General features: G+C 39.2%; 1 long non-coding RNA gene across 2 annotated transcripts in view; it reads left to right on the top strand.

Annotated features, from left to right (window-relative positions):
* LOC102546491 (uncharacterized) overlaps positions 1–27,775 on the top strand; it is a 266,102-nt gene that overhangs the window by 217,321 nt on the left and 21,006 nt on the right. For both annotated transcript variants that reach the window (XR_010062773.1, XR_010062772.1), the window contains exon 7: positions 25,306–25,408. This is a non-coding gene — a long non-coding RNA (uncharacterized LOC102546491). The remainder of the gene's footprint in view (positions 1–25,305; positions 25,409–27,775) is intronic.

The raw sequence follows: 27,775 nt of genomic DNA, 5'->3' as shown, positions 1-27,775 counted from the left end.
GGCCTTGAATTTCTGATCTTTCCAAGGCTTTTACCCTGAAAGGGTACTGAATTTTACCAAATACTTTCTCAGCATTTAATGAGGTGATCATGTAGTTGTTTTCTTTGAGTTTGTTTATATAGTGGATTACATTGATGGATTTCCATATATTGAATCATCCCTATATCCCTGGGATGAAGCCTACTTGATCATGATGGATGATCATTTTGATGTGTTTTTAGATTCAGTTTGTGGAATTTTATTATTTTTGCATCAATGTTCATAAGGGAAATTGGTCTGAAGTTCTTTGTCTTTGTGTGGTTTAGGTATAAGTGTAATTGTGGCTTCATAGACGGAATTGAGTAGTGTTGCTTCTGTTTCTATTTTGTGGAATAGTTTGGACAGTTTGGTGTTAGGTCTTCTATAGTGGTCTGGTGGAATTCTGCACTAAACCCATCTGGTCCTGGGCTTTTGGTTGGGAAACTTTTAATGACTGCTTCTATTTCTTTAGGAGTTATAGGACTATTTAGATGGTTTATCTGATCCTGATTTAATTCGGTACCTCTCCAGTTTTGTTGAATATAGGCTTTTGTAGTAGGATCTGATGACTTCTAGACTTTTCTCAGATTCTGTTGTTATGTCTCCCTTTTCATTTCTGATTTTGATAATTTGGATACTTTCTCTGTACCCTCTGGTTAGTCTGGCTAAGGGTTTATCTATCTTATTTTTTTTTCTCACAGAACCAACTCCTTGTTTTGTTGATTCTTTGTATAGTTTTGTTTCTACTTGGTTGCTTTCAGACCTAAGTTTGATTAATTCCTGCCATCTACTCCTATTAGGTGTATTTGCTTCTTTTTTTTTTTCCTAGTGCTTTTAGGTGTGCTGTCAATTTGTTAGTATATGCTCACTTCGGTTTCTTTTTGGAGGCACTCAGAGCTATGAGTTTTCCTCTTAGCACTGCTTTCATTGTGTCCCATAAGTTCAGGTATGTTGTGCCTTCATTTTCATTAAATTCTAAAATGTCTTTAATTTCTCTCTTTATTTCTTCTTTAACAAACTTATCATTAAGTAGAGTGTTGTTCAACTTCTATGTGTATTTGGCCTTTCTGTTGTTTTTGTTATTATTGAAGAACAATCTTTGTCTTTGGTGATCTGTCAGGATCCATGGGATTATTTCAATCTTCTTGTATCTGTTGAGGCCTGTTTTGTGAAAATTATATGGTCAATTTTGACAACGGTTCCATGAGGTGCTGAAAAGAAGGTATATTCTTTTGTTTTAAGATGAAAGTTCTGTAGACATTTCTTAAATCCATATGGTTCATAACTTCTGTTAGATTCTTCATGTCTCTGTTTAGTTTCTGTTTCTATGATCTCCTGATTTCTGAGAATGGGGTGTTTTAAGTTTCCCACTATTTTTCTGTGAGGTGTAATGTGTGCTTTGAGCTTTAGTAAGATTTGTTGTATGAATCTTAGGTGCCCTTGCATTTGGAGCATAGATATTCAGAATTGAGAGTTCATCTTGGTGGATTTTTCCTTTGAAGAATATGAAATGTCCTTCCTTAATTTTTTTTGATAACTTTTGGTTGAAAGTTGATTTTGTTTGATATTAAAATGGCTACTCCAGCTTGTTTCTTGGGACCATTTGCTTGGAATATTGTTTTCTAGCCTTTTGCTCTAGGGTAGTGTCTGTCTTTGTCATTGTGGTATGTTTCATGTATGGAGCAAAATGCTGGGTCCTCATTATGTATCCAGTCTGTTATTCTGTGTCTTTTTTGGGGGGGAATTGAGTTTCTTGTTGTTAAGAGATATTAAGAAATAGTGATTGTTGTTTTCTGTTACCTTTGTTGTTACAGTGGAATTATGTTTGTGTAGCTTTCTTGGGTTTGTTGCAAGAAGATTACTTTCTTGCTGTTTCTATGATTTAGTTTTTCTTTTTGTGTTGGAGTTTTCCATCTATTATTCTTTGTTGAGTTGGATTTGTGGAAAGATATTTTATAATTTGGTTTTTGTATGGAATATCTTGGTTTCTCCATCTATGTTAATTGAGAGTTTTGCTGGATATAGTAGACTAGGCTGACATTTGTGTGCTCTTAGGGTCTGTATGATATCTGCCAGGGATTTTCTGGCTTTGATAGTTTCTGTTGAGAAGTTTGGTGTAATTCTGATGGGTCTGCCTTTATATGTTACTTGACCTTTTTCCCTTACTGCTTTTAATATTCTTTCTTTGTCTTGTGCATTTGGTGTTTTGACTATTATGTGATGCAAGGAATTTCTTTTTTTGGTCCAATCTATTTCGAGTTCTCTAGGCTTCTTGTATGTTTATGGGCATCTCTTTCTTTAGGTTAGAGGTTTCTTCTATAATTTTGTTGAAGATATTTACTGGCCCTTTAATTTGGGAATCTTTGCTCTCCTTTATTCCTATTATCCCTAGGTTTGATCTTCTTATTATGTTCTGGATTTCCTTGATTAGGAGTTTTTTGTGTTTTACATTTTCTTTGATGGCTGTGTCAATGTTTTCTATGGTATCTTCTGCCCCTGAGATTCTCTCTTCTATCTCTTGTAGTCTGTTGGTGATGCTTGCATGTATGACTCCTTATATCTTTATTAGGGTTTCTAATTCCAGGGTTGTTTCCCTTTGCAATTTCTTTATTGTTTCTATTTCCTTTTTTAGATCCTGGATGGTTTTGTTCAATTCCTTCACCTGTTTGGTTGTCTTTTCCTGTAATTCTTTAAGGGATTTTAGTGTTTCCTCTTTAAGTGCTTCTACTTTTTTTTTTAAATCTGTGTTGTCCTGTATTTCTTTCAGAGAGTTATTTATGTTCTTCTTAAAGTCCTCTAACATCATCATGAGTTGTGATTTTAAGTCAGAATCTTGCCTTTCTGGTGTGTTGGGGTATCTAGGGCTTGCTGTGTTGGGGAACTGGGTTCTGATGATGCTAAGTGGCCTTTGTTTCTGTTGCTTAGGTTCTTGACCTTGCCTCTTGCCAATTGCTTGTCTCTTGGTGTTCACTTGTTTTGCTGTCTCTGTTAGTAACTTGACCCTCTGTAAGCCTATGTGTCAACACTCCTTGAGACTGGCTTTCTCCCAGAGGGATTTGGGTACAGAGAACTGTGGCACAGGGCTAGCTCTAGGCACAGGCATAAACCAGAAGGATCATGTCCCAGACTGCTCCTAGGTTTCTGTGTCCAGAGGGTCCATGCGGATTCCTCTTGGGCCAGGAATGTGAAGTAGTGTCCTCTCCTATGCTCCCAGGATTGTCTGCACTTCTGAGTATCCAGTTTTCTTCCCATGGGATCTGTATATAGAGAGCTGTGTTACAGGATCACCTCCAGGTACAGGTGGAAACCCTAAGGATCCTGTCCCAGACTGGTCCTCAGTTCTGTGTCCTGAGGGTTCCAGGCAGGTCCCTTGGTACAGAATTGGTGGTCTTACCTCTGCTCTCAAGTGTGTCAGCACTCCTGGAGACAGGTTTTCTCCAGGTGGCATCTGGGTACAGAGAGCTATCTGGTTGCTTTTATATGTATTCACCCTGTGACCAAGTTTGGATGGTAAATGACTTCTGACATGGAAATTTCTGGTTTGTTTGGAGACTCATTTGTATCATTTGAATTTTTTTTCTGGAAGCTGTCTTATGAGAGGATGTTTTGCTGAAGCAGACATGTGGTGTTTTTCTTGAAGCTGTCTTGTGAGAAGGGCGTGTTTTATTTTGCTGGAGCAGAAGCTTGATGGGGAATGAGATATTTAGAAAGAATATCAATATAACCCCATGGCAATCAAAGGATGTGTTTGCAGTGGTTCCCCTTGCAGTGCTTTGCTAGTCTTCGATGATCTTTGCCTGTTGTGACTTTGTAGAGAGAAACACAACAAAGAACATCTCATGGTATTCTGACTGTTTCCTGCCGCTTCCCCAGACTTGTGCCAATTTGGTGGAGCCTTGCAGTTTCTTCTCGATCATGTCACTACTACTGATTTGTGTTTGGAATCTCCCCCAAAGAACTGCTTCTAAAGAGGTCTACATTCGCCTTGTCCTAATAACCATCTTTCTCCCATACTATTGGTCAGGTGGCTAGAAGGGAGGTTAAAGCATTTGAGAACCCTTACGACGTAGGTTTTGAACCATCTGAACCCTCAGGAAAGCTTCCCTTGTGGTCATGGCCTCCACACCAAGAAACTAGATGAAAGTATTTATGATCTGAGCTTGACACTGACTCAGTGTAGTTACTTAGATCCTGCAGGCTGAAGCAAGTCAGGTCGGATAGTCCAAAGCAAAGGGCAGTTGAGATCTTTGCTTCTTCTGTGGGAAGAATTGCAAGATTACTTGGCAGAAATCTAGCCTGCATCAAAGGGCAAAGAGCTGGGGCCTCTAATCAAACCTGCTATATTCATCTCCTGTGAAGGATGGGGAATTCATTGCTCGGTAACAGTGTCATCTCTAATTGCCCTTTTCCATTCCTCCTTTAACCACCTCTTCTTGTTTATTTGCAAGACATGGCTTTGGTGAAGCAGGAAGAATCAAGACTCAATGGAGTTGCCTTCAGCATACATTCTGACAAATACAACTCAGCTAGACCCTTAAGCAGGAATGTCTGGGTCCCCTACTCCCGAGTGATCTTTACCCTGTTGAAGGGATGGGATTGTAGGAGGGACAAGACACAAATTAGGAAATAAACTGAGATATGTGTGGAATCCCTCCCCCACAAGGGGGGGAGGGGGAAGCTTCTTAGGAAGTGGGTGACTTCTCCAGTATATTTTGTACATGTGTCAAGAGGAAATGGAGACTGGCCTCCATGACTGTGAGTTCTAACTAACGGCTGCTTTCATCTCCCAAAGCAGCTGACGCACTTTACACATCCCTTGTCTGACAGTATTCAGTAAAGTACGAATCAGCATCCTTCAGATCTCTGATTTATCATAGTTTTATGAGGATTAGTGCAATTTACTAATAGTAAATTATAAGAATGAGACATCCAATACTCATAATATTTTTTGGAGATCAGAATTTTTTTAGGGGGAATGCCAATTTAGTGGGAGAAGTGTCAACTTAGTAGTAGGACTTTTTTTGCCATTGGCAGAAAAAGGCATTGTGATAAGGCATAAATCATTTTAAATCCCGGTTTTAAACCACTGTCATTTTTAGAAGACCATTTTTTTTTTTTTTTGGGAATACTGGCTGAAGAAGAGAGAAAATTTTCCTGGGATTCAGCACTCTTTTTCTTCTGAGACCTGCTCTTCACTTGCTGTGTGACCTTGGGTAGATGATTTGACCTTTCTGAAGCTCAATATCTCTATCTGTAAGGTTTCTGCTTTGGACATGCATTTGTTCTAACCTTTAGATTCTCAGTAGACTTCACAGCTCTGTACTAGGAGACAACCCACCCCCACCTTTCCTGCTCAACAGCAAACCATGGTTAAATAGGAAGAAAGTGGGAAATAATATTTTCAGGGAAGTAATGTACACTTGTCAACTTTATCCTTTTAAGGACTTGAAAGAAGGAACTGGTCCTGTTGGATCAGTGCTCCCTGAAGGTGTGCTCCTCCTTCACAGAACACATGGCTTTATTTAAATGTCCGGACAAAGTTGGTGAAAGACTTCGGTTCTGTCAAGCATGATGTTCCAGGCACTGGGCGAGCCTTCCTTTTCCAGTATCTCTCCTTTCTTTTCATCCGTGCTGCCTCTGGCAAATAAAAAGCAATCATGTCCCCTGCACCATAGAAACAGAATACAAAAAAATAAACAGTGACTGATTAAGGGAAGTGGCTGTCTTATGAGGTTAAAAAACAGGATCGTCAATAACAGTAATAATAGAGACAGATAATAATGAATAATTAAACATAATAATAGAGTCATGACAATAAAAACCAATGAATAATGCAGTTTTATTTGCGATGATAGGACTGTTCATTCTGATGATGTGTCCTCGGCTCTGAACATTTCTGGGAGAGGTGTAAGCATAGAGCAGCTTTCCATGTATTTTCCCCCAAGGATGCATCCAGAGGGCTTTGACTCTCTTCTCTTTCCCCTTTCTCCATACCCCCCCTCAACTTTTAATTATATAAAATAAGCACTCTCTTTGGATTTCCTTTGCTATCTCTAGCCTATGGATCACACCAACCATACAACAGTATCCTGGAGAATGTCCCTGCTGGGACCCAAGAAGATCTTAGCAAGCAAGTGACATCCTGCTAGTAGGAACCCCTTGATCTTTCAGGTACCCATCTTCTTTCTGCTCTCTTTCTGCAGACACTCACTGGAGCAGTAAACTGAGTACCATACAGCACATAAGAATAATTAAGACGGAGGACCGTAAAAGCAGAGTGGTTGACAAGTTTGGGGAATCTCTGTCATTGAGGCTGCTATGCTCAATCCAAGTCTTCTTTTACCAGACTCCTCTCCTCAGAATTTCTGTGAACTAGTATACAGTTTCAAAGCCTGGCTAGTGTAGCACAGGGAATCAGTGCCAGGGAGTTTCGACCTCTTTAGAGGGTCCAGATTGCTTCACTGGTTAGAAAGCATAAGTAGGTTGTCTGATTCTCCAAGAGGCACAAAGGTGGCAGGGTAAATGATATCCTCTCCCCAGGCTAACAATGAGGCATTGATAATGGAGCTGCCCGCAGAGTCCCTTCCTCTCCTCCTCTCAGACAAATCATGTCACACAGAAACACTTAAAAAAAGAAAAGAAGAAAAAAAAACTGAAGACATCTGAAAATATCAAAGACAAGACCTTTGTGGTTTTGTTTCCGACAGATTTTGTGCACTTGGCTGTTATTAACCTGATCTGCAAGTGCACACGATCATTATGGCAAGCCTTAATTCTGCATAGCGGCTCAGAGGCTGGGAGAGAGCTTCTATTCCAAGGGTCAGTATAGACGAGCTGATGTAAAGAACAGAGTGAGCTCTATTGGACAAGTTTAGAAAGCGCCTTGTCATTTTCAGGAGAACATCCCTGAGTTTGTACTGAGAGAACTATTTTAGAAGGCCACGAGGGAACAGATTCCATTCTCTGTGAGGATTCTTTGTCCACTGTGTTCTCTCTGGTTTTCTCACTATGAACTGTCACCATGTATCTGTTATGCACAGGTCTTTATTCCCTGAGTCGGGTTGGGCTGTTGGTGGGACCTTTCAATGTGAAAACTCATTCCCTTTAGCTCTGTAAAATATTCCCGAAGTCTTTTTTTTTTTTTTTTGCGCATTTTCCTTTTAAGAAGCTCTATTATTGAGCTGTTGGCCTTCTTTGACACTTTACTGTCACTTTGCACTTCCTGTCTCCCGTCTTTTTCATCTTCCCCACTTAACTGCATCCTGCCTTTTGAAGTCTGTTCAATTTTGTCTTTTAACACTTAACATTGACGTTTAATTTATTCTAATATATTCTTAAAGTCTAAATACCTCTGTCTTTTCTGTCCAGTAGAATTCTCCCATCTTCTGTTTGGAAGATGTAATCCTTAGAACCATCCTTTCTAGACATTTGTTTTCTCAAACATCGTTAGAGACTTCCTGTGTAGTCTTCAGACTCACTGTGTAGCCCAAGATTCCTTGAACACACTGAACTCTCTATTCTCTTCCTCGCTCATCCCTCTCCCAGTTCCCCTCCCCCTACCTTCCCCCTCCCCCTTTCTCTCTCTCAACCTAGAAATTTGTTCAGGTCATTGACCACTTTTCCTGCCACTAGGTCAAGATACCTGATATAAGAAATTTAAGGGATGAAGGATTTATTCTAGGCCCAGTTTCGACAGGATCACAGACCGTCTGTCGTGGCGGGCAAAGATGGCGGGGCAAGCCTACAACAGCAAGCTGTTAATAGCAAGCAGAGATCTTAGCAGGAACTGGACTCCCAGCTACAGCTCTCACTGCTTGGCGCTCACCAAAGGCTTCTTGCAGTTTGACTTTAACCTTTAAAGGCTCCATAACTTCCCTCAAACAGTCAGACGGGTATCTGGTGTCGAAAAGATCAAGACCGTAGAGGCAGCAAGGAGGTTGAGGTCCTGCACAAATGCTCGAAATGTAGACTTTCACTTAATCTTCTGGTTTGAGAAATAAATCCTACCCAGGTGAAGTGAGGAGCGTTTGCTTAGCAGGTAGAGGTCCTAGGGTTTCTGGGAGTCAGTTCTAGGACCACCACCAGGAAAGAAGGAGAGACAGTGGAGGGTGAACAGGAAAGGAATTAGCTCAAGAAGAATCACTGTCCTCACTTGGGCCTAGCTTTCCTGCATTCTGAGCCTCTGTTAGCCTGTTAAGTGCCCAGAAGAAGTGTCAATCTGCTGTTTACTGGGTGGCAGGAATTGGCTGCCTCTTGATAGCAGACATGTGGGTTCTCTTTATTTCTTATTCAACATGCTAACCACTACCCATAGACATTTGACTAAGAACCCTACCTTCACAGTCACTTGACGCTTCAGTGCTTCCAGGCCGTCCAGAAGTCTAGTGTGACCCACCTCACTGTTAGAGCCTCCCTTAGGTAGGCCAAAGCGTCGTCTATTTCTGTTAGTGTTTACTTTTCTGCTTCCTGGGTTTCCTGTTTAAAACAAACAAACAAACAAACACCCTTTCTTTCCATTTTTCAATGATGTGTTGAATAGTGTTCTTTTCCCTTTTCTATTGAAAAATTTTCCTGCCAATTTTGGAAAGAATATGTCATAAATAAAATATGACTGACTCTTTGTATTACCAGAATTTTTTTCTGACTTATTTTGATTCAGTCTTTGTCCATGTGCGTCGAGTCCAGACCTCAATATAAAGTCATTTCCATTGGCCTTGGCCAATAACTGTTTTTGTATTTTCCTGACTAAAAACCACTTACTATATATGGTTGAATGTTGGAATTTTCAATCTACGTAATAATTTTCATCTCTATAACGTGGTCATCAGCCTGACATCTTCCTAGTTTCACAGAGAGAAGCATGCTTTTTGGAAGTAGTCTCTAAGTAGAGCTGGGCTGGGCTTTTATTGTCCCTTTTCCTTTCTTGTCCGCAGGAAACAAATAGTAAAACCTAAGGTAATAGTAAACCTGCCTTCCCAAGCCTTCCATCAGGGGAGATCAGGCCTCTAAGGAACAGCAGCCTGCCAGTCTCTCTCTGTCTCTGTCTCTCTCTCTCTCTCTCTCAATTTGAGAAGGGCTTCCTTCACCTTCTGGTTGTACTCATTTTCAGGGGTTCTCTCATTCTTAACTATTTCATGGTCTGGGGGGACATGTTGTTGATTTTACTGTTCAAAACTTTTCCTTGTGGCATGAATGATGTTCCACAGGGAAGATTAAGATATATAGTAGCAAAACAGCAACTCTCACGTTTAGCTGCCATCAGATTTATGACAAAGTTTATGGAGATTTCTTAAGCCTGGGAACACATGTTCAGGAATGTCTGTGCAGTCACAAGCATGCATGGAGCGCTCTGCCGCTACAGAGCGTGGGCATTAACACCTCTGAGGTTGCATGTCACTTCCTGCAGATCCCTGAGTCTCTCTGATTTAAGCAGAAAGGTGTCTGTCAGCAATGCAAACAAAACCCACTTTAACCTCTGAGTCCCAACATCTGGGATTCTTATCCCCGTGACAGTTGTGTGGTTGGCTGAATGTTCGGTTTCCCAATGGTCCACTGAAAGAACCATTTGGGCTTGAAAAAAAAGACCAGCCTAGGGGGGAAAATTATCTCAAAGATTACCACTGAGAGGGGTACCACGCTGATTTGCACTGACAGCATCCCCCTGCCTCTGCAGCTGGCTTTTGCACTACAGAGCCATTCTTGCTGCTAATGCTATGCATGAGCACACACAAGGATCCTTCCTTTAAGCCCTGTTAAGAACACAATACTTTGCTGTTTTTGTTCCTTTTAAACATTTTTAATCCATGTACTTAGTTTTAAACTTTTATTCCTCTGTATGTCCCAGAAAGGAATTTCAATAATTCAATACCCACAGCCCTCTGCAACGGCTGAGTGATTGGACCAAACATCGTTCCCGCCCATCTTCACCACCTTTGCCCTTTATAGTCTCCAGTTAGCTAGCTACACCAAACAAGAGAAGAAGCTTCTAGAATGGTCAAGGGCACTCTGGAGTTGCCTCCAGAACTTCTAGGGACACATTATACCTTAAATGCAGAAAGCAAAGTAGAAGTGTAGCCAGTCTAAGATCAGGGTTAGGAACGTGTGGAACAGTTCGTAATGGTGTGTGTCACGGACGGTGGGACATCAGAGTTCACTATAAGCCACAAAAATGTACAAGATCTCACCCAAATGAAGCACGTGATCAGTTAGTTATTGAGATGAAATGTGAGACTTGCCCCCAGTTCCTGGTAACCACGTCAGGCCTGATTGACTTGGTATTTCTGGGTATAGGTAATTGCTTTTCTCCACTTGAGGATAGAATGACAAGGAACAGACACTGTACAGCCTCTGGACATTTATTCCATCTCACCATCGGCAACTTTAGATTTATTAGTTGAAACCCTTGGGCAAATCTCAAAATATTACCTTATGAAATGTTATTAATATGTTCCTGAAGCTAGTGTCTTAACTCAGCTCTCTTTGGCCAAAAATTCCTTTTACATGCACCTCTATTCTAAGTGAACATTCTAGGAAATTCTTTCCTTCAAAGTCCTCATTCATAACACTAATAGCCACCCGTGGTATACATAGAGTAGTTTAGAAATGCTGTCGCATGCCAGAATTCATTGGTTCTGTTCTGTGGGGCTGGAGTAATTATTGCTGTTTTGCAAGTGATAAAAGCCATGCTGAGGAAATTGATTTGGCCAAGGTCGCTCGGTTAATGAGTAGTAGAGGTACATTCGAAATCCAAGACTTCAGACGCCAAGGCACTTCAGTTGTTCTTGAAACAGAGTTAAGACCTTTTACACTCCTCCTCATCAGAGAATATAATTCAGAGGCAAAAGAAATAGCTTACTTATAATTGCAGTAGCAGAGAACTAAAAGAATTAATTACTTAGTATTTATTGATACTTGCATAATGTCCATCACTGTGTAGCTTGGCAGAGACTTTTCTTATCCTTGCTTAGAAAAATTTTTTTCAACAGTACTTTAACAAAAAGAGCTAACTAAAGAGAGTATTTATGCTGTAACTCCCCATATATATCTTCACTGTGACTTTATGCATCCATTCTATCGCCAGTTAGCTTTTTCCTTATGTGATGGCTACCGAACTCTGTAACCTTTTATGTTGTTTATTGGCTGCTACTCGCAATGAAAAGTTAGCTCCTGTTAGATCAGAGCTGCCTGTTACACTTCCTGTTATGCACCAAGAAGCTGGAGATGTCTGGCACATAGTAGGCACTCCACAAATATGTGTGAACTAAATAGATGAATGACAAAGCTAACATACATACAGCAAAAACACTCAAGTCCTTGACATTTTACGGTTAGCTTCAGAAAGATTCAGAGAAGGGTGATCACTGTAAGTTAGTACTGAGATTACTGCAGGTCAGAAGAGGTGACACTTCTGCAGGCTTATGGAGTCTGGGTTGACTCCATAAATTTATCAGTTGACTGATAAATTAGGGAGGGGACTTTTTATTTAAAATTTTAGGAATTTAATTTTTTTTGAGAATTTAATAAATGAAAATAGTATTTAAAACTCCTCCTTCTAACCCCTCCAATTGCTTCAGTGTTCCTTCCCTACTCCCTCTCAAATTATCGACTTTTTTCTTCTTTAGATTCTATTATTATAATTGTATATGAATAATTGTATATGAATTGTATATGTATGCATGTGCACTTACATATACACATAATCCACTGAGTTCATTTATTGTTGCTGATTTGTATATATGTTTTTAGAGATGACCACTTGGGATTGGTTCGATTGCCAGGGAGCTAGTCCCAGAGGACTTATTCTCTCTCCTCTTAGCAGCAAGTAATTGCCTGTAGCTCTTCATATTACAAAGTGGTGTCCTGTAATATTTTCCCTATCCACACTGGCATGTCAACTAGTGTTATTTTGAGCTCTTGTTTAGGTGACCTCACTGATGTGATTTCATAGAAGTATATTCTCTGTTAGGCTTAAGAGACATTATTTGGCACCAGGGGGCCAGGCCTCTGACTTTTACAACCTTTGTCTTCCCTCTTCTTTAATGTTCCTTGAGACTTGAGTGCAGGGGTTGTGTTTTAGTTGTATCAGTTTGGGTTGTCGACCTTGCCATCTGGGATGTTTTCTTTTTGACTAGTTATGGTAACAACTAAAGATTTGGAGCTAGGATCCACAAATAAGATAGACCACTCGTTGTTTGTTTTCTTTAGTTCCATTCATTTACCTGGAAATTTCAAGATTTCATTTTCTCACAGCTGAATAGAATTTTTCTTTATTTTTTAATTAAGTTTTTGTAGAATATATCTTGATTATATTCTTTCCTTTCTCTCAACAATTCCCAGATCCTCCCTACCCACCTAACTTTATGTTCTCTCTCTTAAAACAAAACAAAGGAAAAGCAAACTAAAATAATTAATAATGATGATGATGACAAAAAATATCAAAACAAAATTAAAAGCACACACACACACACACACACACACACACACCATGGAGTTTGTTTTGTGTTAAGTACCCCTGGACGTGGGACCTGCTCTGGAGGGTAGCTGATCTGCTCAGTGATGATATATTGGAGAAGACATTTTCCTTTTATCAAATTTCTGTGTGAAGTACCAGGCTTCACTGTGGCATTTTCCTAGGTACTTTCTTTTGGCAGATCCTCCTCTCTAACTCCCCATCCCATCATGCCCCCAACATTGGATTCTAGGATGTCTCTTTCTCCTTTCATGTAGTCAGTCTATCACCCTTTCTGGTTCTCTTTCAGAAAAATTCTTTTTCAGACTAATAGCATAGCATGTCAAGCAAAGGGGCTTGTCCCTGCAGGATCACTAGAACCCATGGTGGAAAGAGAGCACCGATCACTGAAACTGTACTTGGCCTTCCATATGAGTTCTACCCATGCTTGTTTGTGTGTGTGTGTGTGTGTGTGTGTGTGTGTGTGTGTGTGTGTGTGTGTGCATGCACAGACTAAATAATAGTAATGGTAATAATAATAATGGTGATGATGACGATAATACACAAAATTGAAAACCTGACTTTTTCTCCTCTCCTAGTCTCCTTCCTAGATTCATGACCCATATTTATACTCATTCCCACATGATTAAAAATCTGAGAGAAGAAACAGAGGGGAGACACCTCTTACGTCTTATGTCTTATGTCAAGAGTCAATGGCAAATAGACAAATGGACAGCAGTGGGTATCGCAGGGCCTCTTGTCAAGCCTGACGCTGCTGACTATTTCCTACCTGACTCCCCAGATGGTCCTTTAATGTGTAACATATTTACAGCCACACTTGGGACAGTGCACATGGTTTCACATTTTGACACATTTATTTACGAGTATTTTCCTCTTGTTCTGAATGTAGTGGTCAAAACAGAAAATGGAAATTATTTAGATATAAGAAAAGCACATCTAATAAGAGGATCCAATAAATAGATAGATAGATAGATAGATAGATAGATAGATAGATAGATAGATAGGGTATAGCTGGTAGAGAGGCCTGGAAGTGAGTTGCAGGCTTCAGTGAGATCTGCTGTGCTGGATGACGAAAGAACAAATACCTCTCTAAAATTAACAGCCCCTAATTGTAGCTTGAAAAGCAAACAGAAATGTATGATTGGGATCTGTGTCTCTTCTTATCTCTTCCTCTTATGAAATATGACCCCTTGGAGCTCTTGTTCTTCCCTTGGAGACCAAAAATCAGTTGTTTCTGCAGACTCTTTTAGGCAGGTTAGTACCCTGTTTCTAGCTTCCCATCAACCCCACGGTAGCAAACGTATTCTGTTGTTTACATTCATTAATTTAAAGACTGTGACCTAATTTTGGCAAATCGTGCTTTGTAACAGAGCATGCTTGCAGACAGCAGATAATATCCTGGTGTGATTTCCCCCTTCATTTCTTGGAGAGATGATAACATCTCTGAGGTTATTACTAGAATGCTGCTTGTTGTTCTAAGGCATTTTGATCATTACTTATTTTTAGGTTTTATATAGCATCATCCCCCAAGGAGCTCAAGGCAAATTTTGCAAATGTGAACAATCTTCTTTTGTTAGTGTGTTTTGGTTTGGGGGAAAGGAGGGGAAAGCAATACTAATTTCCTGTCTCTCTAAGTTCCACCAGATATCAAATCAAGCTCCCTAACCGCCGTTCCTTGTCTCCAGTTTATAGAGTTTTCCTTTATAGAGTTGCTCATAAGGAAAAGCTTGGGCTTCGGATCTCCAATGGGAGGGGTAAACCATTAAAACAGGGTGTAGCAGGGAGATTCTGCAGAATGTGTGAGGTGCAAGGTGGATTGTCAAAAGTGCTGTAGGTGGTTGCAAAGAATCCCCTGTGAGAACTCTTTAGGCAACACAGGGGGTCACTTCATGTTCCATGGGAATGTCCTTAATGGGCAACTTCAGCTGTATTGTTAGCTAAAGCTGTCTTAGGACAGGAGATGTCTATTTTGTAACTGTTCCCTTGGGCACTCTTTAGTACTCCTTGTTGTCTAGCGGTGTTTGTAGTTGTTATGTTTTTGGTTTTTCCCCCCTCTCTTTCTCTTCATTAAAGGGATCGCTGTTGAACTTCAGAAACCTCTCATGGGGGGATGCAAAAATAGAAATAAAATGGAAAGAAGAAAGGGAAGAAATAAAATAGAAAAGAGAAACACAGAGGTGGGGGAGGGGAAGGAAGGAAGAAGGGAGGGAAGGAGGAAAGAAAGGAGGGAGGGAGGGATGTTGGGAGGGAGAGAGCAAGAACAAGGAAGAGAGCGAGGGTGAGTGAGCCATTTGCTTCAACTGTTTATTTTCAGAAGAATGCTTATAATATTCAGTGTTCTTACTAGAAGTGTGTGTGCCTGAATGAGTCTCTCTCTCTCTCTCTCTCTCTCTCTCTCTCTCTCTCTCTCTCTCTCTCTCTGTGTGTGTGTGTGTGTGTGTGTGTGTGTGTGTGTGTGTGTGTGTGTGCCTGTTACTAAGTAGGAATCAGGGCTGCACACTAAAGCACCCCTGGGTAGGTAAGTCATGCCAGTATAACTCACCAGCTAGCATTTTTTTTGACTTAACTCCCTGAGAGGCTAAACTCTGGGAATGGGAGTGTAAAGGGAAGGGTACAGAAAGTTTCATGTTATGCTGGGGAATGAAAGATGGACCTGACAAAAATAAAATCAAATCTTTTATAATCTTTTGAGAAAAACCTGAACTCTGAAATCGGCTCATATTTAAGTTTGGTGTGCAAAGTTTTTAGCCAATGATACTACCCTTGGTGTCTGTCCTTTTCGTTTTGCCAAACAAACAAAAAAATTATCCCAAAGGACTTAAACATCAAAAAGGGAAGAATTAAAAACATCACTCTGTGTCCTGTGATCCTATACACACCAGACACACTGACAATTTGTGCTTCAGAGCCATGGACTTTAAAATGAATGATGTACCAGGATGGGGAGGGGGTTACCCATGCAGGGCCTCCCCTTCCCTGAGGAGAAGGGAAGGGGGAGGAGGAAGGAGGTCTGAAGGGATGATTGGGAGGAGAATAGGGAGGAGGGCTTCAATCACAATGTAGAGTGAAAAAATAAACAAATTAAAGGAGGAAGGAAAAGAGAGCAGTTAGCTGGGGAAACAACTGCCAGTCGTTCAGGGAGCTGCAGATGATGAGGTTGATTTAATATGCCCAGTTATGCTATTTCTGCAGCGTGAACATGAGAAAAGCAGCTACAACCCTTGCTTCTGTCACCTGGATCCTGCTGAATTCTTGGATGAGTTGTCCTCTATGGAGAAAGATCTTAGGAGTATTGAATTAGGACATACTTTGCCCCCCCCCCCACCATGTGTAAGTGGCTTAATGATTTGCCTAGGGATCATTGGCACAGCTCTAATGTGTGGCAAGCAGGATCACCTGACCCTGTTCAGGGCTGTCTTGCTTTGCTGCGAAAGCTGGATGAAGCGGAAGTTCTGGAGTCACCACGCCCACTGACAACAGTGCAGAGATCACACTGGGGCTAATTACTCATGAGCAGTCTTTGTTGAATACTGAAGGGAAAAACAAATGTGCCTTAGTAGTAAAATGATAGTATAGTTTTTTTTTAATGTAGAGAATACTTTATTAGTTTTTGTAATCAAACCCACGTAGATAAGACCTTACATATTTAATACAGTGTGTTACCCCTGTACAAATGGAAAAAACTTAAGTTCAACATTTCTAGACCAATATGGCTGTTAATTTCTGTACAGTGCCAACTCAACACAGTAAACGGGGATACTTTTTTCCAAAGTTGACAGCACAGCTAAAGTTTCAAAAAATTCAAATTATATATCTGTATATATATATTTATATTTATATAAAAAGACCAATAATAGCAGTGTGTTATGCATCAACAGCAGCAACAGCTTTTCCAGGTTCTGCAGTCATCTGAACAAAACTGTAGAGACATCCAGCACACTCCATTAAAAAAAAAAAAGTAAAAAAAACAAAACCCGAGAAAACAGCACAGTTCTGTTACTCTTGTGGTACCTGGCACCATTTTTTTTTTTAAATTAGCTTCTCAATCATCATCTGGAAAGAAAACATTCTGAGAAACATCATTAAAAACAGCTCTGATAAAGCACGGTCACTACTACGTATCATAAAGCAGGTACAAGCTATTTTACATCCACAGAGGTATGATACAGTACTGTCCTACATCTATAATACTAGAGGATACAATTTAAAAGGCATTATTTGAGACTTGATTCTACTTTTCCAGCAGAGGGCCCAAAGGATGGTGTGACACAGCTTTGTAAAGAAACATACTCTAGACAGGATTTCCTTTCACTAGTGGCACAGTTCTAAGGATTCATTCTCTCCATGAATGTCAGCTAAAATCGTTATTAAAAAAAATGAAGTATCCCTAAAACAAAACCGTATAACCACCGGATTCACATGAAGATGACCTAGTGGAGACAAGCTGGACCTCACCTTACCAACAAGCTATCAAATCTGTTATGTTTAAACAGTGAGACCTCCAAGGAAGGAGATGCCAAGTAGTGCTTCAAAGCTTCGGACCACAATCAAACACAGCATCCTTTTCAACAGAAGCAGAAGCTCATCTGAATATGCTCAAGGATGCTGACATCAACATTTAATCATCTCCTCACTCATCCAGGAAGAAGGGGAGATCAGTTACTACTGTACTTTATTGTGTTCAACCAAATCACCATGTTACAAAAATAGCAAACTGCCATAATAAAAAATAAGGCTCCTCTATCCAGCACCAGATAGCATCATTTTACTTTCAAGCTTAGAAATTGCACACTTGTATATAAACAACAGAAGATGAGGATTGAGAGTTCATCTTGGTGGATTTTTCCTTTGATGAATATGAAGTGTCCTTCCTTATCTTTTTTGATGATTTTTAATTGAAAATTGATTTTATTTGATATTAGAATGGCTACTCCAGCTTGCTTCTTCTGACCATTTGCTTGGAAAGTTGTTTTCCAGCCTTTCACTCTGAGGTAGTGTCTGTCTTTGTCTCTGAGGTGTGTTTCCTGTAGGCAGCAGAATGCAGGGTCCTCATTGCGTATCCAGTTTGTTAATCTATGTCTTTTTATTGGGGAGTTGAGGCCATTGATGTTGAGAGATATTAAGGAATAGTGATTATTGCTTCCTGTTATATTCATATTTGGATGTGAGGTTATGTTTGTGTGCTTTTCTTCTCTTTGTTTTGTTGCCAAGATGATTAGTTTCTTGCTTCTTCTAGGGTATAGCTTGCCTCCTTATGTTGGGCTTTACCCTTTATTATCCTTTGTAGTGCTGGATTTGTAGAAAGATATTGTGTAAATTTGGTTTTGTCATGGAATATCTTGGTTTCTCCATCTATGTTAATTGAGAGTTTTGCAGGATACAGTAACCTGGGCTGGCATTTGTTTTCTCTTAGGGTCTGTATGACATCTGTCCAGGATCTTCTGGCCTTCATAGTTTCTGGCGAAAAGTCTGGTGTGATTCTGATAGGTCTGCCTTTATATGTTACTTGACCTTTTTCCCTTACTGCTTTTAATATTCTTTCTTTATTTTGTGCGTTTGGTGTTTTGACTATTATGTGACGGGAGGTGTTTCTTTTCTGGTCCAATCTATTTGGAGTTCTGTAGGCTTCTTGTATGCCTATGGGTATCTCTTTTTTTAGGTTAGGGAAGTTTTCTTCTATGATTTTGTTGAAGATATTTACTGGTCCTTTGAGCTGGGAGTCTTCACTCTCTTCTATACCTATTATCCTTAGGTTTGGTCTTCTCATTGAGTCCTGGATTTCCTGTATGTTTTGGACCAGTAGCTTTTTCTGCTTTACATTATCTTTGACAGTTGAGTCAATGATTTCTATGGAATCTTCTGCTCCCGAGATTCTCTCTTCCATCTCTTGTATTCTGTTGGTGAAGCTTGTATCTACAGCTCCTTGTCTTTTCTTTTGATTTTCTATGCCCAGGGTTGTTTCCATGTGTTCTTTCTTGATTGCTTCTATTTCCATTTTTAATTCCTTCAACTGTTTGATTGTGTTTTCCTGGAATTCTTTCAGGGATTTTTGTGTCTCCTTTCTATGGGTTTCTACTTGTTTATTTATGTTTTCCTGGAATTCTTTCAGGCATTTTTGCAATTCCTCTCTGTAGGCTTCTACTTGTTCTCTAAGGGAGTTCTCCACGTCTTTCTTGAAGTCCTCCAGCATCATGATCAAATACGATTTTGAAACTAGATCTTGCTTTTCTGGTGTGTTTGGATATTCCATGTTTATTTTGGTGGGAGAATTGGGCTCCGATGATGCCATGTAGTCTTGGTTTCTGTTGCTTGGGTTCCTGCGCTTGCCTCTCACCATCAGATTATCTCTAGTGTTACTTTGTTCTGCTATTTCTGACCGTGGCTAGACTGTCCTATAAGCCTGTGTGTCAGGAGTGCTGTAGACCTGTTTTCCTGTTTTCTTTCAGCCAGTTATGGGGACAGAGTGTTCTGCTTTCGGGCATGTAGTTTTTCCTCTCTACAGGTCTTCAGCTGTTCCTGTGGGCCTGTGTCTTGAGTTCACCAGGCAGGTTTCTTGCAGGGGAAAAGTTGGTCCTACCTGTGGTTCCAAGGCTCAAGTTTGCTCGTGGGGTACTGCCTAAGTCCTCTCCGCGGCGGCAGCAACCAGGAAGATCTGTGCCGCTATTTCCGGGAGCCTCTGTGCACCAGGGTTCCAGATGACGTTTGGTGTTTTCCTCTGGCATCTGGATGTGCGCAGAGTGCAGTCTCTTCTGGTTTCCCAGGCGTGTCTGCCTCTCTGAAGGTTTAGCTCTCCCTCCCACGGGATTTGGGTGCAGAGAACTGTTTATCCGGTCTGTTTCCTTCAGGTTCCGGCGGTGTCTCAGGCGCAGGGGTCCTGCCGCTCCTGGGCCCTCCCCTACGGGAACCCAGAGGCCTTATACAGTTGCCTCTTGGGCCAGGGATGTGGGCAGGGGTGGGCATTGTTGGTGGTCTCCTCCGCTCTGCAGCCTCAGGAGTGCCCACCTGATCAGGCGGTGAGGTCTCTCTCCCACGGGGTTTGGGAGCAGAGAGTTGCTCGATAGTATAGTTTTAATATAGTCTGAATAGCTCAACATGTTACGCCAAGCATTTCATGTCATACACCAAGAAATCTAGTATTAATCTTTAAGGATAGGCAGACTTGGGCCCAGGGAAACAGTTTCATTGAATTTGCAAGTACCAGGAGTAGAGTTTGAATCCTATGAGAAAAAAAAGAAAAGCCAAGCATAGTGTTAGGTGTTTGTAATCTGTGTCATAGGAGACTGCTATAGGTGATTTCTGGGGCTCAGTGGCCAGTCGCCTGCCATAGTTGGGGAGCTCAAGGCCGAAGAGAGACCCAGTCTCACAAACAACAGGCAGCAAAGACAATGCTTTTGAGAAATAACTCTGGGGGTTGTCCTCTGGACGATATACATGCATGGACATGCAGAAGAACCTGAATTTTTCATTTTCCTCTTTCATCTCATATCTTAAGTGACAATAATAATCCAGTGATTGACTTGCTGGTAAGGTAAATAATCATTTTGAAATGCCAGGAATGCCGTCCTGAGGAACTACTTTGTCTCTTTGAAGAATGATATGTTTTTATCTTGTGTTTCTTCTATATTTTTAGATTTAGTGTCTCACCCTCCTCCTCTTCCCCCCCTCTTTGTGTGTGTGTGTGTGTGTGTGTGATTTGCATATATATGTTTAGTGCCTGCAGAGGTCAGAAGGGGACTTTAGAACTAGTTATAGATGGTTGCGAGCTACTCTGTAGGTACTGGGAATCAAAGCCAGCCAGAGTAAGTTGCTCTTAACCACTGATTCTCCTCTCTAGCCTCTTGGATTCCCTTTTGTAATGAAGTAAGAGTTTCACTATTGTGGTGTGACTCTTAACAGAATATCAAGAGAAGAAATGTGAGAACACTGTCACTGTGTGGGACAGTTAAGAAAATTCTAGCTTAAGATCATAACTGATGTATTCAAAGCCATCAGAAAATAATGATAGAGCCCACTATGAGAATCTCATTCATTATTTTGTCCAGCATTTGCATGCTAATTATTTAAAAGGTCATATTAAATAATACATGTTTTTCTTTTTCTTGTTCATCTTTTTTTCTGTCTATTCATGACACTATAAATTCACCTTATCAAAAATAGTGATAAGGAAAATCTATCTTGGTGGCTTAGAAGAAAATATTGAGAAAAGAAAATATATATTGGGAAACTAAAGGGCTAGCTATAAATTACTGCCAATTTACTTTTCTTATGCAGTCACAGATTCCTTGGGGTCCTGCGTATAAATTGGCAGTGGAAGTCAATAAACCTAGTAAATCTTCCCATTCTTACCAATGACTAATGGTAAAGTAAAATTGAGTTGTTGGTAACATTTGTTAGCAGGTTGTTTTAATTATTGGGTGTAGAGAGGTTTTGCAACTTCTGGAAACCTTAAAATGTTTTGTCTCTCCTTGATAATTGAAGTGTAGCAACTTGAATTGAATCATTTCTCATCTTTTTTGCCTCTGCTGACTTCAGTCAGTTAAAATTGCATGTGTTGTTAATAAGCAATCTTTAGGATTAGTCAGAGTGAATGCTGTTTGCCAGTGTCAGAACCAGTTAGTCAGGCTCTGCAGGACTGACCTACATTGCTTCTTAATGCATCTTTGTACAAAGGCAATTCTAACATTACCATTGACCTACCTATTACCTAACCAAATTTGTTGAATATCTTCCATGTACAGGGCATTTCACTAGATAAAGAAACCAGGGGGAACAAGGTTGTAGAGTAAAAAGAGGAAAGAATCTATGTCATATGAAAAATAAACTTTATATTCCTGAGATAATCTAATTACACATGGCTGAGTGTTTAGCATTTGTTCTGAGAGTCCAAGCAACATTATTAAATAAATGTGTTTAGTCTAGGTTGCCATGAAACATTTGCTAAATAATGCTTGAATCGTTACCCAAAATTCATATAAACATACGTAAAAGTAATAAATTTTATGAATATAGTTTCAAATTTGGTATATATCTGAACTTACATTAGTCATACTGATAAAAGCAGTTTGATTTTAACAGTTCATTGCTTCTTTGAATTCTACAGGTCAGTGCTAAAAAAAAATCATTGTATACAACTATTATCTCTCACGAAATAAGATCATGGAAATTGACTGTACATGCGAGTAGAATACTTTTTATTATACTAAAGATTGCACAGTGACTTTCTGGGTTTCTTTTATCTTTAAGTTTCACTTGGGATTGTCTTGCTGTCGAAACCTGCATGAATGAAGGCTGACTCACAGAAATCAGAGACATTGGACCTGAAGTAACATCCCTATTCTGATTTCAATCTGTACTTCAGCCTGAACCATTCAGTTCTTGGTGTTTGCTGGATCCCTCCTAGGACTGGAATTTCCTGGGAGATATCCAGTCCTTTGGAGGCTGTAAACAGTAAAACAAACAGCCTTTTTTTTTGTAGTGTTATGTCTAATACTAACTGAATTCAGCACAGATTATTATTATTATTATTATTATTATTATTATTATTATTATTATATTTCAAACTTACAAATTTGCTTCATTTTAAGTCTTAAAAATTTCTCAGGAACATGTGTTCTTTTTGGGAGGAATTTCTTTAGTATAAAATATAAGTATAGAAGATCTCAGAAGATGGAAAGATTTTCCATGCTCATGGATTGGCAGGATTAATATAGTAAAGATGGCCATTTTGTCAAAAGCAATCTACAGATTCCATGCATCCCCATCAAAATTCCTACTCAATTCTTTATAGAGATAGAAAGAGCAATTTTCAAATTCATTTGGAATAACAAAAAAACCCAAGATAGCAAAAACTATACTCAACAATAAAAGAATTTCTGGGGGAATCACCATCCCTGACTTCAAGCAGTATTACAGAGCAATAGTCATAAAAACTGTATGGTATTGGTACAGAGACAGACACACAGATCAGTGGAACAGAATTGAAGACCCAGAAATGAACCCCCACATCTATAGCCACTGATCTTTGACAAAGGAGCTAAAACCATCCAAGAGAAGAAAGAGAGCATTTTCAACAAATGGTGCTGGTTCAACTGGAGGTCATCATGTAGAAGAATGCAAATCAATCCATTCTTATCACCAGATACACTCAAAACTAATAGAAGAAAACGTGGGGAAGAGTCTCGAATACATGGGCACTGGGGAAAATTTCCTGAACAAAACACCAATGGCTTATGCTCTAAGATCAAGAATGGACAAATGGGACCTCATAAAACTGCCAAGTTTCTGTAAGGCAAACGACACTGTCATTAGGACAAAACAACAACCAACAGATTGGGAAAAGATCTTTACCAATCCTACATCTGATAGAGGTCTTATATCCAAAATATACAAAGAACTCAAGAAGTTAGACTCCAGAGAGCCAAATCTCCCTATTAAAAATGGGATAAAGAGCTAAACAAAACATTTTCAGCTGAGGATTATCAAATGGCCAAAAAACACCTAAAGAAATGTTCAACATCCTTAGTCATCAGGGAAATACAAATCAAAACAACCCTGAGATTCCACCTCACACCAGTCAGAATGGCTAAGATAAAAAACTCAGGTGACAGCAGATGCTGGCGAGGATGTGGAGAAAGAGGAACACTCCTCCATTGTTGGTGGGATTGCAAACTGGTACAACCACTCTGGAAATCATATGGAGGTTCCTCAGAAAATTGGACATTGAACTACCTGAGGACCCAGCAATACCTCTCTTGGGCATATACCCAAAAGATGCTCCAACATCCAACAAAGACACATGCTCCACTATGTTCATAGCAGCCTTATTTATAATAACCAGAAGCTGGAAAGAACCCAGATGCCCTTCAACAGAGGAATGGATACAGAAAATGTGGTACATCTACACAATGGAGTACTACTCAGCTATCAAAAACAATGACTTCATGAAATTCATAGGCAAATGGAATGAACTAGAAAATATCATCCTGAATGAGGTAACCCAATCACAGAAAAACACACATGGTATGTACTCATTGATAAGTGGATATTAGCCAAAAAGCTCAAATTACCCAGGATGGAATCTACAAACCATAGGAAGATCAAGAAGGATGACCAAAATGCACATGTTCCCACTCCTTAAAAGGGGGAAAATATTCATAGGAGGGGATATGGAAGGAAATTTTAGAGCGGCAGCTCAAGGAATGGCCATTCAGAGCCTGACACACATGTGGCCCATATATATATACAGTCACCAATACTAGATAAAATTGATGAAGTTAAAAAATGCATGCAGAAAGGGAATGGATATAGATCTCTCCTAAAAGACACATCCAGAGCATGTCCAGTACAGAGGTCAATGCTAGCAGCAAACCACTGAACTGAGAATAGGACCCCCTTGGGGGGAATCAGAGGAAGGATTGAAAGAGTTGAAGGGGCTTGCAACGCCCCAAGAACAACAATGCCAACCAACCAGAGCTTCCAGGGACTAAACCACTACTGAAAGACTATACATGGACCCAGGGTTCCAACTACATATGTAGCAGAGAATAGCCTTGTTGGGTCACCAGTGGAAGGGGAAGCCCTTGGTCCTGCCAAGGTTGGACCCCCACTGCAGGAGAATATGGGGGAGGGCAATCAGGGGGATGTATAGGAGGAATACCCGCATTGGGGGGGAGGGGAGGAAATGTGGACTTATGGACAGGAAACCTGGAAGGAGAATAACCTTCAAGATGTAAGTAAAGAAATATATAATCAAAAGTTAAAAAAAAATAAGTATAATAGATACTACAGAGTATGATACTATATAGACATAATTTATGATAAATTTTCAATATAGTGATTTAGTATGCTTTATATTATTATATATTATTGTTTATATTATTATATGTATATATTTAAGTTATATATGTATAATATAATATATAATATATTATTTATATGTATACATATATAGCATAATTTTAATTTAATCTATAATATCAGTCCACAATTTCTGATGTTATTCCATTGCACAGGACTGAGAAACGTAAAGCAGATCAAAATAAATCACTTTCTAATACTTTGAAAGATAACTATGTTCGATGTCAAATGCAGGTATAAAATTAGCTTAATTCTCTTACTAGAACCATCTAAATATATTTGAGAAATACCTTCTGATACTGATTTTTCTTTTTCTTTTTTTGACAAAATCCTAGTTTTCCTGGTTGGCATAAATTGCTCAACTAAAAGAGTACAGTTTCTATTCTCCATTGCCTGTGAAGGTCAGACAGACCCAGTGACAGTTCACCAAGAGTCATGTACTATTTCTGGAACATCCTCTTAAATACAAGAGGTTTTTTCCTAACCTCACTCTTTTATTATTGTTTAGGATCTTTTATGATTATAGCTGTTACACCCATCTGGCACCTACAGCTGATGGTGCTGGGGTTAATAACTCCATATTAATTGTCAGGTGGGTAGCTATAGATAAGAGAACTTGCATTTCACTGAAACATAGGGTAGTAATATCTGTCAACCTCAGATCCTTTCCTTTTGGGTTCCCTATGCGTTCAAGAGAAGCTATATTATTTATGTCTCTATTATTTGTGGGATTTTCCTTATAGATAGCATATAAAACCTAAAATCCAACGTTAGTAAAAGAAGTGGCAGAGAAAAATATGACAAAATGAAAAGCAAGCAATTACTTGATTACAAAACATTTGGTTAAGTTGCTGCTATCTGTTTCATGGAGAGCACATGCTATCAGGAGATATAGTCAATGGGGAAATGCTAGGGAATATAAAATATTACCTTGATAAGAAGTCTTGTTTACAAATTTGCAGGCCGCAAGGAGCAAGCCAGTACTCAGTGTTTTCCTATGACTTCTGCATCAGTTCCTTCCTTGAGTTCTTGCTTTGACTTCCCTCAGTGATGGACCTGAAAGTTGTAAGTTGAAACACTCCCCTGCCCAATAGAATGGATTACTGTTGTAACTACATGACTGTTGTTATCTTTAGTAATGACTTGTAGACCAGAAGGCCCCATACTTGATTTCTAGCCTCTGCATTTTCACAGGGAGATATGCCACTAAATTACAGTGTTCTCATTCTTTAAAAATAATGACCAAGATGAGTGTTAGGTTCTTAGGTTTTATGGTCTACAATGTGATAACTTGTGTGAAGTGCTTCCCAGAGAACTTGATATTAAATAGAGGTGGCTATCACCCACTTCAAACATTGCTTTAGACGTTTTTAGTCAGTTTAACCTGTGACAAATCAGTGACAAATCAGTGAACTCAGGTAAAGGGGCTTTCAAGTGAGACTGCTGGGAAAAATTAAGTAGGATATGTATGTAGAATATATGTAGCTGTTCTCTCTCTCTTCCTCCCTCTCTCTCTCTCTTTCCCTCCCTCCCTTCTTCCCTCCCTGGCTTTGTCTCCATTTCCTGTTACCTATTCTCTTCTTCCTCCCCTTTCTTCTCATTCTTCTCCACTCATAGCTAAGAATTATTATAGAAACCATTTAGTGACTATGACATAATAATCCTAGAGACTATAAAATACTGTATTTTCTGTAATTTGCTCTCTCTCTCTGTCTCTGTCTCTTTCTGTCTCTGTCTCTATTTCTCTCTCTTTCTTAATTCTTTGGCTTCTGTTGACACTCCCTTCTTATTCCAAAGGGAACGTGGATCTTTTCTCAAATCCGACTCCAAGTAGTCTCATCCATATCTTATAGCTACATATTGGCCATCTGTATCAAAATAGAAGTCCCATGCCATTCAAACACACAATGTGTGCACACACAAGCTTACACACAAATTCTCATGTTTTTGCTTAAATTTTTTTTTCCTGGTAACTTTATATCTAAATGTTCTCATTTATGGCAAGTGACGTTCACTTTAACTGACCAATCTCTCTCATCGTTTTATCTTTACAGTTCTTGTTTTCAGACTTTCATAGCTCACCAACATTTTTTCTACTTATTTGTCCTTTAGGTTTTGACTGAAACTCACTCTTAAAATGACCTGTGAAAATTTAGTAATGAGCATTTTCCAGTTATGGACTTCTACTTTTAATATGACAGTGTACTTGGAGTTTTTATTCTGAAGAATTTTCTTTATTAATTTTTCCACAGATTTCTCTTACTTAAAGGGCATTGCCTTCTTTTACAGAAAGGATTTATATCTGTTTTGTGATTCACTAATGTCACAAAATACATCAGTGTCTTGAAGCCTTTTATGCTTCATAGCATCAACGTGAATCTACTTTAATGTTAATAAGAAATGTCTGCCAGGATGGTTTGTAAAAGTGTTTAAAATTAAATAAGTGATTCCCGAGAAATTTTTTCTTATCACAATACAACACTTAAAAAATCATTCCAACATCTAACTCTGAAGTAGCTATTCTTTATGATCATGCTGAAGTAGTTTTGAAGGCAAATTTCTTTCCTACCTGTCAAGTCGTGTTAATCAAAATCCTATGTAGGTTATACAATATTAAAATTATTGCATTCACTTAGAATGATAAAGGTTTAATGGGGCCACATTGAAATGAGATTTCAACCTTGAAGCAAGCTCCTCATTTTCATTGTTTCTCACCAGCACACATCCAGGTGGGGTTTGTTTTGCCATTTTCCGAGAAGATGTGATTTTGTTCTGATTTGCATCCTGCTTACTAACTCATCTCCAGATAGCTCCACGATTTAAACACCGTTCTCCAGGTGTGATTCATTTGTAGCAAAAAATGCCATCCTCCATCTCGGTCGAGGCACATTCCTGGAATAAATGTCGCTCCTTAGGGCAATGGCAGGAGGGAGTAAGTTCTTTTGGGTTTTAATGAAACAGAAAAACAGACGCAATAACCACCATGAGCTCCATGTTGCTTCTCATTCAGTCCACTTTTAACTGTGCAGAGATTTTTTTTCTTACTCATTATGAAATTATTGTTTTCAGTTGTGTGAAGAGAGAATTACCCTGTTATAGAGAGCTATTTCTAGCTCCAATCTACACATAGTCAATCATATGCTATTGTGAACATATATATGTTCATATATATGTATATATATGTATATATGTTTATGTATATATATGTATATATGTGTATGTATATATATGTATATATGTGTATATATTACACATATACATATATATGTATATATATATATGTGTATATATATATATATATATATATATATATATATATATATATATATATCAAATATAGCTTTTGACCGTGGCCGTTTTAGAATAGGACAAGAGTAAATGCATGCAAAGCCCGGGGCTCATCCACAGCACCACAGAAAGGATTTTAAAAGA

The sequence above is a fragment of the Rattus norvegicus genome, chromosome 1 (genome assembly GCF_036323735.1).
Source record: "Rattus norvegicus strain BN/NHsdMcwi chromosome 1, GRCr8, whole genome shotgun sequence".
Lineage (NCBI taxonomy): Eukaryota > Metazoa > Chordata > Mammalia > Rodentia > Muridae > Rattus > Rattus norvegicus.
This window is presented reverse-complemented; position numbering and strand designations above follow the sequence as displayed.